General features: G+C 38.6%; 1 non-coding gene across 1 annotated transcript; it reads left to right on the top strand.

Moving 5' to 3' along the window:
- The first annotated feature begins 16,774 nt into the window (after positions 1-16,774).
- On the top strand, positions 16,775-16,881 carry LOC141602963 (small nucleolar RNA R71). Its single transcript, XR_012524865.1, has one exon. It is a non-coding gene; the product is annotated as a small nucleolar RNA R71 (small nucleolar RNA).
- The last annotated feature ends 3,255 nt before the right edge of the window (positions 16,882-20,136 follow it).

The following is a 20,136-nucleotide window of genomic DNA, read 5'->3' as shown; positions in this document are numbered from 1 at the left end:
AGTTATTTTACCGGCGTTTCCAAAAGACGGATTACATCGAGGCGGAGTCTATTTTTGGAAGGTGTTCCAAATCCCACAAGGAAGAGCCACTTATGGAATAAAGAGGCAAGGGACCAAGGAGTTGGTTTCCGAAATATAATCGACTAGTTTTTATTAACTAGGTGGCCATACTAGGATTTATTCATATGCTTACATGTTTGCTTGTTTTATTTTCGCGCATGCCAAAATCGCCATTCACATGCATTTTATTTTTGCGGTTGTCAATTCACGTCATTTACATTCACCGATTTAATTCACTTATAAGGAATTTATGACTAAATTGACAAGATCTCGCACATAACTAAAATTGAGATTAGCCTTACCAATTAGTAACACCTATGAATCTCTTGTTCATTAGAGCCACGCTCGCCCACGCGGGGTGTTCTCTTTTTACCTTGGGTAAGTAGGGTGGTAAACGGTTATCACACGCTAAAATTGGTTGGACTCAACGGGATATAAGACGGTCTTGTGTTCCGGGGCTAGTAGATGGATTAAAAGAAATTCGTCGACCAAGAGTTCTAGAGGTAGAATTAGTCAACGTGACTTACCGAATTTACGCAATTATGGGATGTTTCGCCCAAGCGATGCTCATTTTTGTTTAATATTTGGGTCTTGGAATCATTTATATAATTTAGAGGGAGGTCATTATATAAATGCTAAAACTTGCTAAACATGTTCTTACAAGTAATTTTTAAAACAATGAATGTTAATTTTTCCTTTTTGTTGTAGCATTTTAATTCGCAATGGCAACTACATCAACTCCATCGACTACTTCACTAGGCAAAGATTCATGGCTAAGGTCCGTAATGGACAAATGTATTTCAGTAACTCTCCTATAGGACCGTCCTATAACATAGGACGAGTCCAATAGGAAAATTAGCCCGATAATAAGAAAGAGAATCAAATAAAACCCACTACACTCTATTACCTTCCTCCTATGCTGCATCAAACCGTCAAAATCTTATTCCTGTGAACTTCATCCTCATCAGGCCGCCACCTGCCCACCTCCTCAGTCTGCCCCGATGACCCCTGCTATCACCGACCCACCACCTTTGCGGCCCCCTTCGAGTCACGGCTTTGACAATCACCAATAACCAGGTTCGAAATCTAATTGTTTTATATTGATTACTCATGTATTAAGATTGAGGACTATTGAACGTTTTAATGGATTTTGTATTTGAAATCAATTACATAAGGTTTAATTTACTCCGTTTGGAATTAAATATCACAGGTTTTCAAGTTTTAAATCAATTATATAACACTTCTAAACCTCAACAAATTGTTATAACTCGAATACTCATATTTTTATATTGACAACTTACATTTTTAAGTTTAAAATAATGGGTTTCAAATTACTACATAGTTAACTTATAAGTTTAATTAGCTAATGAAGCTTCAAAATTTTTTTACTCCTAAACTCCCAATTTTATCTTGAAAGTAATATAATTATGAAGAAAAGTGACTTTATTTTGCCATCTAAAGTTTGTAGCTAATGATTATTAATTTTAAGTTGAAAACCCAAGGTTTTAATTAAGAAATTCATGACTTTGAGTTGAATATTTGTGTGAAACAGTTACGTGAAGAGTGTACTCGTCTTGATGCTGGATTTTGAATGGTATCAATGGATTGGCATTAGTGGTTTGGAATTTGGATAGCCGTCAACACGAAAGGTTGAAAGAGACGAAAAGAATATACATCGTGGGATAATTGGTTTCTTTGATATTTCAGTAATTTTTAAAATTGGATAGTGGGCTTTTAGTAAATGGGCTGGTCTTATGTTATGAGACCGCCCTATACAACAATTTGTGAATGTATTTTAAAAGATGACGGTAGTAACTTTCTTGAATGGGAATCCAACATCAAAAGTGTCGCGTTGTCCGACAATGTGCTCACTTACTTGACCGATGCTCCTCCTATCGAGCCCGGTCCAAGGTCTTCATCGGCGGTGCAGACCGCCTATGAAGACCATGTGAGGATGTCGAATGATATCAAGAATGTGTTGATATGGTCGATGTCGCCAAAGCTCAAGCTATCATGCATTTCTTTAAATGCGTACGAGATATTCACTCGTATGATCACTATGTTTTCACAAACACCTAAAGTCCATCAATACGATGCGGCGGCACGCTTCTTTGAAGCTAAGCTTGAGAGGGGCCAAAAGGTTGTTCCCCATGTACTCAAAATGGTCGAATATGTTGACATTCTAGAGCGTCTAGGGTGTAAGATTCCTAAGACTCTTGTGGTGGATCGTATCCTCCACTCACTACCCACCAAGTTTGCCCACTTTAGGGTAAACTACAACATGAATGACATGGATAAGAGTTACCATGAAATTCATGCACTCCTCACCCAAGCGGAGAGGGATATGGAAGCTAGTGGGAGTGAAAAGGGAGATGTTTTAACCATGAAGTTAAAGAACATGTCTCTTGGAGTCAAGAAAGGAAAAGGGAAAGAAAAGTCCCAATTCAAGAAATCGTCAAAGAAACATGACAAGGGAAAGGGGAAGGCCGTTGAGAATGGAAATCCCAAGGCAAAAAGTGTCAAGCTCTCCGAGGCCGAATGTTTCCATTGTAATGGGAAGGGGCATTATAGGAGGAGTTGTCCCAAATACTTGGAGGATCTCAAAGAAGGGCGTGTGACGCCTATTGGTATGATTTCCTCTTTCTATGTGATAGACGTTAATTATGCTTGTACTTCCACTTGGGTACTTGATACCGGATGTGGCTCTCACCTTTGTAATCATTTGCAGGGTTTAAGGGACGTGCAAGCACTAGCAAAAGGTGATGTGGATCTCCGCATGGGCAATGGAGCTAGAGTAGCCGCCGTTTCCGTGGGGACCTATGTGCTTACTTTAGCTAGTGGTTTAGATTTGTATTTAAATAAGTGTTATTTTGTACCAACTTTAACTAAGAACATCATCTCCATTTTCGCGTTAGACGCGGAAGGCTTTTGTTTTATGATAAAGGACAAGTGTTGTACTTTTTCTTTTAATGATGTGGTTTATGGCAAGGCCATTTCCATTGGAGGCATTTATGTTTTAAATGATGTTAATGACGTTTATCATGTGGAAACTAAAAAGCTGAAAACGGGTGATCCAAACGAATCCTACCTTTGGCATTGTCGTTTAGGCCACATAAACGAAAGACGCATTAAGAGACTTGCTTCATCAAAAGTGCTCAAACCATTTGGTTTAGAATCTTATGGTACATGCGAGTCTTGCCTCCTAGGCAAGATGACTCGTGCACCTTTTGCTGGAAAAGGGACACGAGCTAGTGAGGTTTTGGCTCTCATACATACGGATGTGTGTGGACCATTAACCATCACCGGTAGAGGAGGTTTTCACTACTTCATTACTTTTACTAATGACTTAAGTAGATATGGGTATGTCTACTTAATGAAGAACAAGAGTGAAGCCTTTGACAAGTTCAAAGAGTTCCAAAATGAAGTAGAGAACCAATTGGATAAAAAGATAAAGACTCAACGGTCCGACCGTGGTGGTGAGTATTTAAATATTGAATTTGATTCACACCTAAAATATTGTGGTATAGTATCACAATGGACTCCTCCTGGCACACCATAATTAAATGGTGTGGCCGAAAGGAGAAACCGAACTTTACTAGATATGGTTCGGTTATGATGAGTCTAACTGAGCTTCCTAGTTCATTTTGGGGTTTTGCCCTCTTGTCTGCAGTATTTTCACTAAATAGAAGCTCGACTAAAGCGGCCGATAAGACTCCATATGTGATATAGACAGGGAAAGTCCCTCATTTGTCATTCATGCGTATTTGGGGTTGCGAAGCGTACGTCAAGATCAAGTCTGACAATAAGCTTGCACCCAGATCTGACAAATGTCTATTGTAGGATATCCAAGGGAAACACGTGGCTATTACTTCTACAATAAACATGAGAACAAAGTGTTTGTGGCTCGTGATGCTGTCTTCCTAGAAAAAGGAGTTTATTTCTAGGAGACAGAGTGGGAGAAAATTTGAACTTGAAGAAGTTCGAAAGCCACAAACCGAGAATGAGGTAGAGGAGAACGTGGAGGATAGCATTCCCTCTTCCTCTGAAACGGTAATTGTTCCCAGAAAGTCAAGTAGGATTTCTAATCCACCTGACCGCTACCTTGGTAACATCGAAGAGCATGGTGTTTTGTTACTTTTGGAAAGTGATGAACCCACTACCTACAAATCGGCCATGTCTAGTCCTGACTCCTCGCTTTGGCTAGAAGCCATGCGGTCCGAAATGGATTCCATGTACGAGAACCAAGTATGGGACTTGGTGGATTTACCTGAGGGAGTGCGACCCCTTCAGTGTAAATGGATATATAAAATTAAACTCGGCGTGGATAAACATGTGGATGTTTACAAAGCTAGATTGGTGGCAAAAGGTTTCACCCAAGTTCATGGTTTACACTATGACGAAACCTTCGCTCCAGTCGCTATGCTTAGGTCCATTAGGATAATCTTAGCGGTTGCCGCATTTCATGATTATGAGATTTGGCAAATGGATGTCAAAACCGTCTTCTTGAATGGGATTCTAGAAGAAGAGGTGTACATGATACAACCTGATGGTTTTGTGGATATATCTAACCCTAAGAAGGTGTGTAAGCTCAAGAAGTCCATTTATGATCTTAAGCAAGCATCTAGGAGTTGGAATCATCGCTTTGATCATGTTATTAAACAATATGGTTTCACTAGAAGTGTGGAAGAACCGTGTTTATTCATGATGTTTAGTGGGAGTAAGGTTGCATTCCTTGTCCTATATGTGGATGACATATTGCTCATTGGGAATGATGTTCCATCACTCACTTCCGTTAAGGAGTGGCTAGGGAAACACTTCAAAATGAAGGACTTGGGAGAGGCACAATGAATCTTGGGTATCCGGATCTAAAGGGATAGGTCCAAAAGGATACTAGCATTGAGTCAAGAAGCTTATATTGACAAAGTTCTTGACCGGTTCAATATGAAAGACTCAAAGAGAGGATTTCTACCTATGGGCCAAGGGATTACTTTGAGCAAGTCACAGTCTCCCTCCACCCCTAAGGAAATTGAACACATGAAGACCGTCCCTTATGCTTCCGCTGTTGGGTGTATCATGTATGCTATGATTTGCACTCGTCCCGACGTTGCGTATGCCTTGAGCATGACAAGTCGGTATCAAGCCAAGCCTGGTGAGAGTCACTGGATATCCTTAAAGAACATCCTTAAGTACTTGAGAAGGACTAAGGATTCGTTCTTAGTGTTTGGAGGAGAAACTGAGTTGCGTGTAAGAGGTTACACAGACGCAAGTTTCCAAACCGATCGGGATGACATGAAATCCCAATCCGGCTATGTGTTTATGCTAAATGGAGGAGCTGTTTGCTGAAAGAGCTTCAAGCAAAGTGTTACCGCGGATTCTACAACAGAGGCTGAGTACCTTGTAGCGTCTGAGGCTGCGAAGGAAGCTGTTTGGATTAGGCAATTCATGGAGGGGCTAGGAGTAGTCCATTCCGCCAAAGATCCTATCACTCTATATTGTGATAACAGTGGAGCTATTTTTCAAGCAAAAGAGCCTAAGTCTAGTAACAAATATACACACATTGAAAGGAAATACCATGTAATTAGAGATTATGTGGAAAGGAAGGAATTGACATTTGTAAGGTTGGGACATATGATAATATTGTTGATCCTTTAACCAAGCCTTTATCAAAGGCTAAGCATGATGGTCATGTCGTCGCTATGGGATTGAGACGAGTACCAGATTTTCTTTAGATTATGGATATGTAATAATTGGATAGTGTATCTCTTATTATATATATGATAATCACATTCATTGTTTTCGCATTCATTTCTTTTATGAATCTTTTATTTAGTGTGACTAAATTATTAATACCTTGTTTATCTGAATAAGTTGTGGAGACAATGTTGAACACTGTTCAAGTGAATAAGATGAACATTATATTTTGTCCCTAGTTACTTAATGAGGTGACGTCTCAGAGTGACTAGATTGTAAGCCGATTGATGGTTGTTCAACACCATAAGGTCATATGTGATGACTGGTCGATTACATAGGCAGAGTGTGTGACACTTTTCCGGACAGTGACCATTTAGAGAGTCCCTAAGTTCTATTATAGACGCCTGGTGGTGGCGGGGATCTCTAAGATGTTCTAATGAGTCGATTCTTTTGACTGGAGACTATTAACTGAGCAAGTGCAGTTTTCGAGTGACTTTGGTTTTTGTCCTAGGTCGTGCCGTGAAAGGAGGCCAAAATGGCATTTACTAGGTCATGGTGAGCTGTATTGTGTAATAGGATAGATAGGGCATACAAGAATTGTCCACCCACGTTGGGTAACTATATCTCAAGGCCACTCGAGGAGTTAATGACTACAAATGCGTGGCCACGTTCGGAAGTAATCTGTGAGAGATTTTTCCGGTCAGGTAGTCACACTCCCGATCGAGAAAACCACTCGCAATATGTTCGTGTGCAAGTGCGACCTGAAAGACACCTTGCATTGAGTGGGAGATTAAGACGGACAAGAGAATTGGTAGCGTACACCTTGTGTCGGACAAGTGGGAGATTGTTGGAGTTAGTGTCCTCCACAATAGTGCGTTAACATAATAAATCTCATTAATGGAATATCGTCAGATATTTAATTATTTGATCCTCGTCAGTTGATTAACGTAAATCGATAACGGTTGGCTAATTAGAGTTTGACGTTATTGTCGTGAGACGGCGGTGATCAACTGACCCCTTTCGGTCACACCTATAGGAACGAACCCCAATAGACAACTAATTAATTGTATGAGATACTATTTATTTAGTCCCTTGATTTGTAGACTAAAAGGTTAGTCAATTATTTTAAGAGAGAATTCGAGTTGCGAACTCGAGGAACAGCAGTTATTATTTAATTATGTGATAATTGAATAATAAATTTTGGGAGACATGTTTTAGTTAATTAATTGTTAATTCACTAAAATTGTACTAATTGATTAATGTGATTAATATTAGGACGTAAATAATATGTGTAGTGGTACACGTATATATTTACGGAGTGATTTGGACGATTAATTATGGAAGTATTGAAACATGAAACGATGTTTAAAATAAAATTACACGTATTTGTGCGACAAATATAAGAACCACATATAAATGGGCAAGTGGACCGTGTAATATTGAGTAGTGGATGATTAGGGACATAATCATTTCACCTTACTTTGTATACTACCGTAAGTTATCTTATATAAGATTTTGCATGTGATGTAAGATAAAAATATAAGACAAATTTAACACTCTTCCTCACCTAACACTCCACCCCACCCGGTTTTCCCTTCCCTTAAAGACCAAATTATTGTTCTTTTTATCACTTACTTGTACACTTTGCATGTGAATTATTTTGGTCTTCCTCTCTCTAAAAATAATACACATCTCTACTAAAATTGTTAGTATTCATATTAATATTTACTAAGAGAGTTAATAATATTAAAATATTATCAAAGGTATAATATTAACAAGTTTCTAGTTAAATACTTGTTATTATTTTTGGGTAAGTTCTTGGGTGCAACAAGAAGGAGATCTTCTCTTTGAAGATTTGTAAGGAGGATCATCCATTTGGTATAAGCTCAAGAACAAGCTAGTAAGGTGAACTAGTTTGTGCCCTTTTTACCACAAAATCAATGTAAGGAAATTGTTTTTCCTTATACTTTCATTTTTATGCTTTCATATTAGCATGCATGTTACATAGATCACCTAAATGACAAATTATGAGATAATTTAATTTTTATTAGAGAGTCTAATATGGATCTATGATCTTTCATAAACGACCCGTTCTAATCAAACTGGGTTCAAACACCCATTTTTCAAAACGTTTTATAACGTTTTTCAAATGGTCAGAATACGACATATAACTGTAGGCTAACCCGCGCCTCAAGCAAGCCTTTTCTTTCTCATTTTCAGAACCAGGGGGAGCCCCTTTACACTGCTGGCTGGCTCGCGCCTCATATAGCCGTCTAGTACAGGGCCTGTTCCCCTTTCAGCATTAGTCTAGGATGATCCCGACTCCGATTAGCCCGGATATAGGACGGATCAGATGACTATTTACTCATTCAAAATCATATCTTCAAAATACCTTACTATATGGATCACGTTATGCACCATAAACCTAATACGGTAAATGGATGTTTAATTTCCGTCTTGCATGCAAATCAACCATTAATCCAACTCGACATCTTATACTTGATAATTGGATTAAATCAACCGACTTCGAAAGCTCTCATATGTTAGGTTTAATTTATTGGATGCGCATTCATGCATTTAAACCGTTTTATCAACTTTTGCATTCAACCAACCAAGATCGATCAGTAGAGGCCGCTACCGCGGGCGGGATTGGATGTCTGATTAAAGGGCTTCCCAATACGTACCTTCACCTCTTACTCAGAAACTTTGGATAGTGGACGACCTTATCCAGGGCGTACGAGAGTCATTCTAGAGATAGGATGCTAAAGAGGGACGATTTCCTTATCTTTAGTACCTATGTCAAACGCTGCTTTGTGCTTCGATTTGACCGAGGTATAAAGTGGAATTCGAACGGGTTCCAAGCATCCCACGAATGCTTGGTGGCGATTCTGAACATCTCTAATAGTTTCGAGACCCTTATCGAGACGAAACCGACCGATCTAAAACGGTCCGGTCGAAAGCATTTTTACGCCGCCGAGCGTGGCTTTCAAAAGACCACTATACGTCCACAGATTGGCTTGGCGTGTAGGTGGCTATGTCCACACTTCCAAGTCTCATTGAAAAGGTAAGTGATGGGTAAAAAATGCAAGGATTCATAGGCTCGCATTTCATCAAACATAACATGTGCATAAGTTGAGATCACAACAAGCAAGCAAATAAATTATGAAAACATATTAAATTAAGCATGAATCATCCCCCATGTTGGTTTCCCCTAATTACCCATTAACCCTAGTTAAGGAAACTACTCACTCATTATCAAGTTTAGCATGTTAACAAGGTTGTCAATCATATTAACAAACCAAACATGATGAATAAATGAAGATGATTAACAATAATTAAAAAAGGATTAAGAGAATTATACCTACTAATGATTCCAAGATAAAGCAAAGAATAATAGAAGTACTTGATGAATGATTGGAAGGTTATCAATCTCCCAATAATAACCCAAATAATCTTCAATTACCCAAAATAAAAGATGAACAAAAGAGAAATTAAGGAAATGAGATTTGTATTAATATTTGATTAGAAGTTGATTACAAGATTAAGAAGAGATTAGAATGATATAAACTACACTAAAGATTGATAAGAAGAACATGATTAATCTAATTAGACTAATGGGGTATTTATAGTGGGGATTAGGTACACAAATTAGGGTTTACTAAGGGCTTAAATGACGATTAAGTCCTTGAGGAATCGCTCCTCTCAGAAAAGATGTGAGTCTCCTTTTTGCCGGTCTTTCATAAATATGCGCATCTTTCATGGAGGGGAGAAGAGGACGTATGGGCCTGTAAGAGAATCCGGGCGTCCAAGGGGTCGGGACGGGCGGATTCTGGGGTGGCTGGACGAGCGTCTTGATGGCTGGACGAGCGGATTGGGACGTGGTTGGACGGGCGTCCCTATGGCAAAGACGCTCAGATCTTTGGAGTCCTGGACGGGCGTCTTGCTATGTTGGACGAGCGGATTTCGTCACAGCTTTTCTTTTCTTCTTTTCTTCCTCTCTTCTTCCAATAATCCTCCGGGATTTAGTCGGGGATGCAAGGATTTCTTCATCATTGCCCATCTACTATAATATGTACAAAGGCCTTCTAGTCTTGTCTTCTCTTTGATGCTTGGTCATTAGATTCGATCAATTTAGCTCTATTTTGCCATGAAAATGCAAGGTTTGCACTCCTCTCCTACCAAGGAAACAAAACCTCAAAGAATATGCAAAACAAAGGACTAACGATAGTAAATGACCCAAATATGCACTAAAAAGCATAGGAACGATGCTAATTCGGGGACTAAATATGCTTAAATAATGGTCACATCAAATATCCCCAAATCGAACCTTTGCTCGTACCGAGTAAGGAGGTGACAAAACTAGGACCCTTATTTAAATTATCCTACTAATATAGACGACATGAGACAATTAGCGAGTCTCACTCTACCCCTTCAACTCACAACAAGACAACCATGAGGTAGGATGCCTTCTTGCAAGGCAAGATGGGTCTTGCCAAAATGACGACACATCCAAACATTAAAGCACACAAAATCAAGTAATGGATGCATCTACAAAAGAATAGCCACTTTCCTCATCTAAGTGGCGGAAATTATCTACATGGGAAGCAATTCAAGGGTACACACGCCTTCATAGATGCAATTTCTTCAAACTACTAAGCCTAGAAGGATACCAATAAATCACCTCCAAGTTGTGTCAAGCTAGGGTACCTTTGTCCTCAATAGTTAAATGCTTTTGTCAAGAATAGACTCCCTATGGTGTTAGAAACACTGGAGGATCGCGGAATTCCCCCTCTTACCTAGACAAGAAGAAGGGTCGTCCCCTCTGTACCATGCACAAAAGTGGATACGATGGATAAAGGGATCGATAGAACTTGAGTTTCATTTGGGAGTTTGCTTTTGTTGTTGTTGTTTTTCCCCCCAATTTCTTGTGGCATATAACATTTGAGAACAATTTCTTTTGCCATTTCTTTTGATTTTTGGCATTTCAATACTTGACAACTTTTCAACTTTTTTCATTTTCTTTTGAACATTTTCAAAGTCACCCTAATTAGTAACGAGGGTGCCTTATATTTGAAGCATATGAGTTTTCATTTTTGTTACTCCTCTTTTCTTTTGATGCATTTTGCAAACTTTTTGACTTTTCATTTCATTTCTTGAACTCAAATTTTGAACAATTTTTGTGCCCATTCCCTTTGATGACAAAATGTATGGTAGAACATGGATGAATGTTGGTTGCATGGTTTCAAGGGTCACCTTGGAATAAACGGTAGCCAAGGAGTTATCACACCACAAGGTACTCTTGACTAGGCCTTAATCCATGGGTCAAAGGATACTAGCATGACACATCCTAGGGTGTTTTACAAGTATTCTAACAAGCAAAGTCTTAAGAAGAAAAAGCATCTACTAGGGCCTATATACACTTGTCAAGCTTCCCAAGTAGACGGTTTCATAAAATTTTTCTAACATGCAAACTACATGCCATGATGCAACTAACATATATACATCCTAATGCATATGCTTCTACCAACTAGTATGCCAAATAATCTAAATGCAATCCTAAATTCACATTGTTTTTACCGCATCAATCAAAATAAAGCCACATAGTCATTAACATAAAGAGGAAAAGGAGATTGGAAAGATCATACCATGCGGTCTTCAATATCCTCATGTCTCGGATGTGGCGTAGTCAATCAATGTGAACAAGGATGAACAAACACAATATATACAAGACTACACTATAAAGGAAATAAACATGTTTTTGATTTTTTTCAATTTTTCAATTTTTTTGGATTTTTGAATAAAAGTCAAGTTAGAATTTCCCATTCCCACACTAGTATGGGCATTGTCCTCAATGGTCAATACGATAGGAAATTATGCAAGTATGATGCATGATTTCTAAACTAAATGCAAACTATACTAAGCTACACTACATGATGCATGGGTTTTTGTTATGGCGGAGAGCATAATTTAAATTAGCTCCCGATGCATATGCATGGACTTACCCAAACCAAAATAGACACTATTTCTAATGTCTTGAATTTCGGGGTAGTTCATGCACATGGAATGCAATGCATGAAACTACAAATTATCATTTTGGATTTTACAAGTTGGGAACAATAAAAATGAACACCTTAATGAAGCCAAGGTGTTAGTCCTCCATGTTGCTAGGACTCCTCAAACAAAGGATCAAAATAAAATAAAGAAAACAAAAGAAGTAGACAAACCGTAAGAGGGGTGAAAGAATGTAGGAGCCTCCAAGGTTTGCTAATCCTCCATCATATCATCATTATCATCATTTTCCTCCATAGATGTGGAATCATCTCCACTCCCACTTTCACTTCCTTGCTCTTCCTCACTTTCTTCTTCCTCTTCTTGAGCTTCTTCTTCTTGAACATTCTCTTGAACCTCTTCTTCTTCACCTTCTTCATCAACACCCTCATCAACAATCTCCTCTCCACCCGGTCTTCCACCACTAGAGGTGCTAGGAAGAAAACTTCCCTATCCTCCCAACTAGGCAAAGGACATGATGGGTCAAGAAGTCCTTGCCTAGCTAGATGTAGGAGGGGCGGATATTGGGACTTGTAAGCATCCACTCTATCATTGTAAGCTTGCTTGTGCATTTCCCTCATGAGTAGAGTCATGTAATCATTTCCTACCTCGACATCCTTGGGTTTGAACTCGTGATACTCAAATGGGTAGGGTGGTGTGACAATGGAGGAGGAGGGATCATCAATCTCGCCTCTTTGTTGTTGAATAATATATTCGGTCCCCTCGGAGAGTGGAAGAAGGTAGTTTGGTCGGTGAACACTCAATCGGCAAGTCTTTGAAGGCAAGGTGAAGGATCTAGCTTCATTGGTTAACCACCCATATTTGGTGTCAAGAGAATCATGCTTGACCCACTTAAACTTGTGAATCATGGTGTCCATATCAATGAGCTGACCTCCTTTAACCGCCTCATAAGTGTTGTCTTTGTTGAAATTTGGGTTAAAGTGCTTGGCCAAATGGGTAACTAGTCCTCCATTTACAATAAAAGCGGTGCCCTCTTTACCACAATCGACATTAAGCCATCGTTCAACCAAAAGTTTTAGAGCACTATATGGCTTAGTATAATCCCTTCCTATGTTCAAGGCCGACTCAAGAAGAACACAATCGAGCTTGGTAAGATGATTAGTGCCATTTCTTGCTATCAAAGTATTCCCAATGACCTTATGCCACACTCTAATGCCCGGATAGTGGATTAATAGAGAACGACAATCATGAAAGCGCACAAATTTCTTTCCGGAAATTGCCTCCCAAAGAGGAGCGGTGTCATACTTGTCGGGGAGCTTCATATATTTCGGGGTATCGCTAAGGCCTAAAATCTTACTCAATTCGCCATAAGTGATGCGTCTATTAACATTTGCAAGACAAAACTCGATGTGGGTTCTAGTCTCCACCCTTGTGACTTTCAAGGAACTCAAAAATTCCAAGGTGAGGGAAGGGTATGTCAATTCTTTCATGGTAAACAATTTACCCAATCCCATAGCCTCAAAGAAGGTTTTGGTTTGTTCAAGAACACCCAACTTTGTCAAGGCATCTTCACAAATAAATTTTGTAGGCATAATGGTCTTCTTAGCAAAGAGAACAAATTTATCCCAATGAGAGTCGGAAGTGAAAATTACCTCAGGATAATTGGATAATTGCTCAATGACCGGAGTTGTTGATGTTGTAGCTTCCAAAGGGGGACCTTGTTGAACCTCCAACCTTGCCTCATAGACTACCAATGCCTTTGACAATTGTTTTGCTTGAAGAGTTTGTTGCCTTTTTGAAAGTGTCTTCTTTGGGGGTGCATTGTTACCTCCTTTAGTTCTTGCCATTCTTGATTACACCAAAGAAAGATTGAAATCTTCAATTTTTAGTTATGCCCAAATCGATTTAAGATGAAAGAATGTTGCTTTGTATCTTAAAAATCGACTCAAAGGTTGAAGATTTTGGTGTTTGAATCAATTGTTGTTGCAAAAGGAGTGATTAATATTTGTTGTGAGGAAGTTTGGATTTGATTTTGTTGAATTTGGTTGAGGAAATTTGGTTTTGTTGATGTAGAGGATGAGGGTTTTTGGGGTTTTTGGGTTTTGGGTAGTGTTTGAATGTAGAAGAAATAAAAATGAATGAGGGATAAGGGTTTAAGAGACCCGTTATATTTGAAATAGCAGCAGGGGACGAGCGGACCAAGGGCTGGGACGCTCGGATTCTTCGTGTTTTGCCTCTGGAAAGGACGCCACAGGACGAGTGTCTTTCAGCAAAGACGAGCGGATTCCTCAATGTGAGACGAGCGTCTTCCTGGATGGACGCTCGGATTCTGTTATAGGGTGATACTTTAAAAATCAACAACATAAAAACAAGCGTCTTCTCTGTAAGACGAGCGTCTAGAATCAGAGGAGCGGATTCTCAATTGGGACACTCGGATTCTGTGACAGACCATTTTTTTGAATTCTACAGCTCTGCCAGACGGGCGTCTGGTGACATTGGACGCTCGGATTCCTCTGGACGAGCGGATTCTCTTTTTGGCCGCTCGGATTCCTCCTTGTCCACACGGATTCAGGTCCATCCGTGGGTACTGCATAACCCGTATCATTTTCATTCTTAAATTCTCGTGTTCTTCATTGTGTGGGCATTACAAAGGCATGAATAGCCTAGGAAATTGCTATCCCCACACTAAGTCAAAGCACTACACATTAATAAAATCATAAGTCCCTCCCTCACTTCTCTCAAAATGATGAATATCTTGATCAAGGCACAAAAATATAAATCCAAAAATGAAAAAAATGCAATGTAAAAACTGAAATACAAGTTAGGGAGTTAGAATATTTACAAATGGTGGTTTAGGGAGGACTCCACCAAACTCTCATCCAATGTGAGATGTCAAGGGGGCATGTTCAAGATGTTGTTGATGTTACTCAACACCTTGAAGAAGTAGTCAAAAGCTTGTTCATTGTCATGATAAAGGTCCTCAATAGATCTTTGCACTTGTTGTTCTCCGTGATGGTCTTGGTTCATAGCATTACCAATGTAGGGATTGAATATCCCTTCGAACTCATCATCCCAAAGACCGCAAACTTCGTCTACTTGATCATTAAAAATTTCTTGAGTTGATAGAGACAACTCTCCTTCTTTCTTGTTTTGGCCAATGAGGCCATCTTCTTCACTTGTCATGAGTGAGCTTTACAAGATCTCTTTGTTGCTATTTCCTTGCTCTTTGAATGGAGCATCATCAACTTTCTTTTTTCAATTGAATTCCGACTTCTTCCTATCATCCTTCCGGCTATAGTGATCAACCATAAAGCATGGTTCATGCAAACGGGGAGCTCTCATGGTCTTGTCAAAATTGAAAGTTATGGTCTCGTCTCCCACTTCTAGAGTAAGCTCTCCGTGCTTCACATCTATCACCGCACCCGCGGTGTGCAAGAAAGGTCTACCGAGGATGATCGGAATATTGGAGTCTTCTTCCATGTCAACAATGAAAAAGTCCACCGGGATGAAGAATTTGCCGATTCTCACGGGAACATCTTCCCATATCCCTAACGGTGTCTTCGTCGATCTATCGGCCATTTGGAGTGTGATGTTGTTACATTTAAGCTTTCCCATCCCTAGCCTTTTACTAACCGAATACGGCATAACACTCACGCTTGCTCCTAGATCACACAAAGCCTTGTTGATCGTGGTGTCGCCAATGGTACACGATATTGAGAAGCTTCCCGGGTCTTTAAGTTTCGGAGGTGAACTCCCTTGAAGGATTGCACTCCTCACTTTAGTGAAGGCGATAGTTTCAAGCTTCCGGATCGACTTCTTTTTCGTAAGGATGTCCTTCATGTACTTTGCATAGGCCGGCACGTGATTGATTAATTCCGTGAAAGGAATCGAGACTTCCAAATTCTTCACAATTTCCATGACTTTTCCAAGTTGGTCATAAAACTTAGGCTTAGCTTTACGACTTGGGAATGAAAGTCTAATCGCAATGGGCTGCTTCTCCTTGGCCTTTTCTTGACTTTTCTTTGAAACTTCTTCTTTTGTTGGTCCATCTTCCTTAGAGTTTTGCACAACTTCTTCTTTGTCATTAGCTTCCACAACTTCATCCTCAACTTGCTTCTTTGGTCCTTCATATCTCGTACCACTCCTCAAGTGAATGGCACTAACCGTTTTATGTCTTGGGGGATTACCTTGAGGTGGTAATTGCCCCTTTTGTCTTTCAGAGTTTGAAGATGCTAGTTGGGTCAATTGAGTTTCCAACATTTTTGTGTGGGCTAGGATGTTGTTGATGGTGATGTCCTTTGCTTGGCTATCTTTTTGCATTTGAGTGAAAAACTCTTGTTGATTCTTTTGCATTTGGAGGACCGCTTTTTGTACATCAACACCTTGGTCATTTTGTTGATTGTATGGAGTTTGATTTTGGTAACCTTGGTTTTGGTTGAAAAAGGGTCTTTGATTTTGGTTTCTCATAGGAGGTGGGGTGTATGTTTGTTGAGAGTTTTGAACATTTTGGCTTTTGTATGAGAGATTTGGGTGGAATTTGGTGTTTTCTTTGTAATAATTGGAATAAGGGGTACCACTCTTGTATGCTTGAAAAGCATTCACTTGTTCATTAGTTCCCCTACATTCACTTTGGTCATGTCCCAAAGTTCCACAATTCTCACATATCCCACTTGGGATTGATGAATATTCTACCATGGCATTAGCATGATGCTTTGGTGATTTTGAGGCTTCTTCAAGTTTAGCCATAGCCTTTTCAAACTACAAGTTAATGGTATCAATATAAGCACTAAGTTGAGCACCCAATTGAGTAATAAAGTCCACTTCATGCTTTCCTCCTCTAGTAGCCTTGCGAGGTCTACTATATTGTAAGTTATGGACCGCCATTTCCTCAATCTTGTTCCAAGTTTGATTATCATAAACTTCGATGAACATACCATTTGATCCCATGTTGAGAATGTTTCTTGAGTCTTCATAAAGACCATTCCAAAATTATTGTACCAAGAACCACTCGCTAAGTCCATGATGAGGACATGAGCGACAAATTCCTTTGAACCGCTCCCAAGCCTCATACAAAGATTCTTCATCCCTTTGCTTAAAACTCGTAATTTGAGCTCTTAGCATGTTAGTCTTTTCCGGAGGGTAGAATTTTTTGTAGAAAGCTAGAGCCAACTTCTTCCAAGAGTCAATTCCAAGAGTAGGCTTATCAAGGCTTTTCAACCATTGTTTTGTGGTGCCAATTAGAGAAAAAGGAAATAAGACCCATCGAATTTGGTCTTGACTCACACCGGTTTGTGAAATCGCATCACAATAGTCACAAAAAGTCTCCATGTGAGAGTGAGGGTCTTCACTAGGCATCCCCCCAAATTGGCTTCTTTCGACTAATTGGATAAATGTGGATTTAGCAATGAAATTTCCGGTTAAGTGTTGTGGTGTGGGAGTACCATTGGGTAGGTTCTCCTCGGTTGGTACAGAATGTGATGAAAATTTAGGCATTATGGGTTGATTTTGAGTTGGATTTGGTGTTGGGTTCTCATGACCTTCTCTAGCAAAAGGGTTGATGAACTCAATAGTATTTGGTTTAATGTCTACAACCTCACCAATACCTCTCAAAGAACCTCTAGCAAGTCTTCTATTGGTTGTCAAAGTCCTTTCAATTTCGTGATCAATGGGTAACAAGTTACCTTGTGATCTTCTAGACATGCAAAATATCAAACAACTCGAAAACAATTAGGACAAACCTTGAGGAGTTTTACTTCCCCAAGGCAAAGAAAGACACAACTAATAACAATCTAAGAAAATCAAATCATTTTAACACCGTCCCCGGCAACGGCGCCATTTTTGGCCGGACTCACTTGGAGCTTAATTTTCGGTTGCTTGTCGTTAGGAGCACCTAGACCAAAACAATATTTATAACTTCACAAACAACTCTACTATTAGTGAAGAGGAAAGTAAAGGTCGGATCCCAAGGGACGGGTATTGATGTAGGATTTTCGATTGCAAGTAGCGGTGTCTAGGGGTGTCACAATTTGGGTTGAGATAAGAAGATCACTAAACTAAATAGCAATAAAAGTAAACAAGCAAGATGATTAAAATGAGATGTAAACAATTGATAAAAAGCACTAGGGTGTCATGGGTTCATAGGGGATTCATGGGAATTGATCATACCATCATATTCTCAAATTATAAGCAAGCAATTATTGTTGTGATGGATTGAGTTGGTATATATCTTACAATCCTAGGAAGGTTTGGGTCCCGGAGCTGAATCGATTAGATTTTACAACACCTACAAGTCGACTTAATCCACCCTACTCAACTATATGCATGGTCTAATGAGACTCGAGTTGGTTTATGTCTTACAAGTCTCATTGAAAAGATAAGTCATGGGTAAAAAATGCAAGGATTCATAGGTTCGCATTTCATCAAACATAACATGTGCATAAGTTGAGATCACAACAAGCAAGCAAATAAATTATGAAAACATATTAAATTAAGCATGAATCATCCCCTATGTTGGTTTCCCCTAATTACCCATTAACCCTAGTTAAAGAAACTACTCACACATTATCAAGTTTAGCATGTTAACAAGGTTGTCAATCATATTAACAAAGCAAAACATGATGAATAAATGAAGATGATTAACAATAATTAAAAAGGGATTAAGAGAATTATACCTACTAATGATTCCAAGATAAAGCAAATAATAATAGAAGTACTTGATGAATGATTGGAAGGTTGTCAATCTCCCAATAATAACCCAAATAATCTTCAATTACTCAAAATAAAAGATGAACAAAAGAGAAATTTAGGAAATGAGATTTGTATTAATATTTGATTAGAAGTTGATTACAAGATTAAGAAGAGATTAGAATGATATAAACTACACTAAATATTGATAAGAAGAACATGATTAATCTAATTAGACTAATGGGGTATTTATTGTAGGAAATATCGGTATACTTCCATTAACATAATAAGGATTATAACGAAATTATAGATATGAAAACTAGTCATAAAAGAAATTTGCATAAACAAAACAGAGAGATTATTAAATCAACCTTCGGTCCTAGCAAAATTGGCCTAAGAACAATATCGTAATTATATTCTCCTATCAGTTGCACCCAAGATGATATGAGATATGCCTTTGTTCTTGCTAGAATCGATCCCCAAATTCCCTTAATTAATTTAGGGTTTTGTGTTTTGTTTTGATGAGAGTGTGCTAGGTTAAAAATTAGGTTAAGAAAAATGGTCTCCCTTCACTCTCTTAAACTGTGAAAGAGGAGTGAATTAGGGTAGAATTTTCTTTCCTCTTTTTCGGCCCATATAACCGAAATAATAAGGAGGATTATCTCCTTATTTTCGGTTTTTCTTCCTACCAAAATAAGATGATTAAATCTTCTCATTTTTGGTAGTTTACAAAATGTATATAAAGTGTATAAGTTATAAATTGTCATTTAATTTATTCCGTATTAATAAGTATACACACAACAGCTTGCAGTCGATTTATTAATATCGGTCTGTAATAATTTATTATGACAATATCGTATAATATATACTTTAACTATAAATATCGCATATTTATAATTAGCTTATTAAATATAACCGATTACATTTAATTACGAATTAACATATTAATTCGTCCAAGCTAACATTATATACATTAATTAAATATAACTGTTTATATTCAATTTACGAATTTGACAGTTAATTCGTCCCAGCTAATATTATTTAATTGAATTAAATAATCGTCTCATCAACACATTGACTAACTGTTTAGTCATATAAGGCATCAATGTGATTACATTTCCATAATCACATCTCTCAAACACATCCTTTAGGTGTGACTTTTAGGAACCAGTTGATCACCGCCATCAGTATGATAATAACGTCAAACTTTCTAGCAAGCCAACCATTATTAGGTAATCGTTAATCAACTGATAAAATACGAAGTATACCCTTGTGAACCTGTAAGAGATTTATAAATGTTATCACACTAATTTGTGGAGGACACAATCTCCAACAAACTCCCACTTGTCCTCACAAGTGTATGTGCGATAACCGATTCTCATATCCTAAAATTTCTCCCACTCAATGTAAAACAATTTGCAAAATACGTATTCACAAAGGTCGTATTTTACAAGTGATCAACATCAAGAGTGGTTTCCCCGACTAGAGAGTAACTTAAATGATAAACGAATCATCATTCGAGCATGGCCATGCATTTCAGTTACAACTCCTCGAGTGACCCTGAGAAATAACTAAACCTGATAAGAGTTGGATATTTTCTTCAACTCGAATCCTGCAGATATAAGCACAGTATGAAATGACCCAGAAAAAATCTGCTTAGCCTCCTGTTACGGCAGACCATGAGAAAGAAAC

This window comes from Silene latifolia, chromosome 9, assembly GCF_048544455.1.
Source record: "Silene latifolia isolate original U9 population chromosome 9, ASM4854445v1, whole genome shotgun sequence".
NCBI lineage: Eukaryota > Viridiplantae > Streptophyta > Magnoliopsida > Caryophyllales > Caryophyllaceae > Silene > Silene latifolia.
The sequence above is the reverse complement of the archived record's forward strand: the minus strand, read 5'-3'. Positions and strand labels throughout refer to the sequence as shown.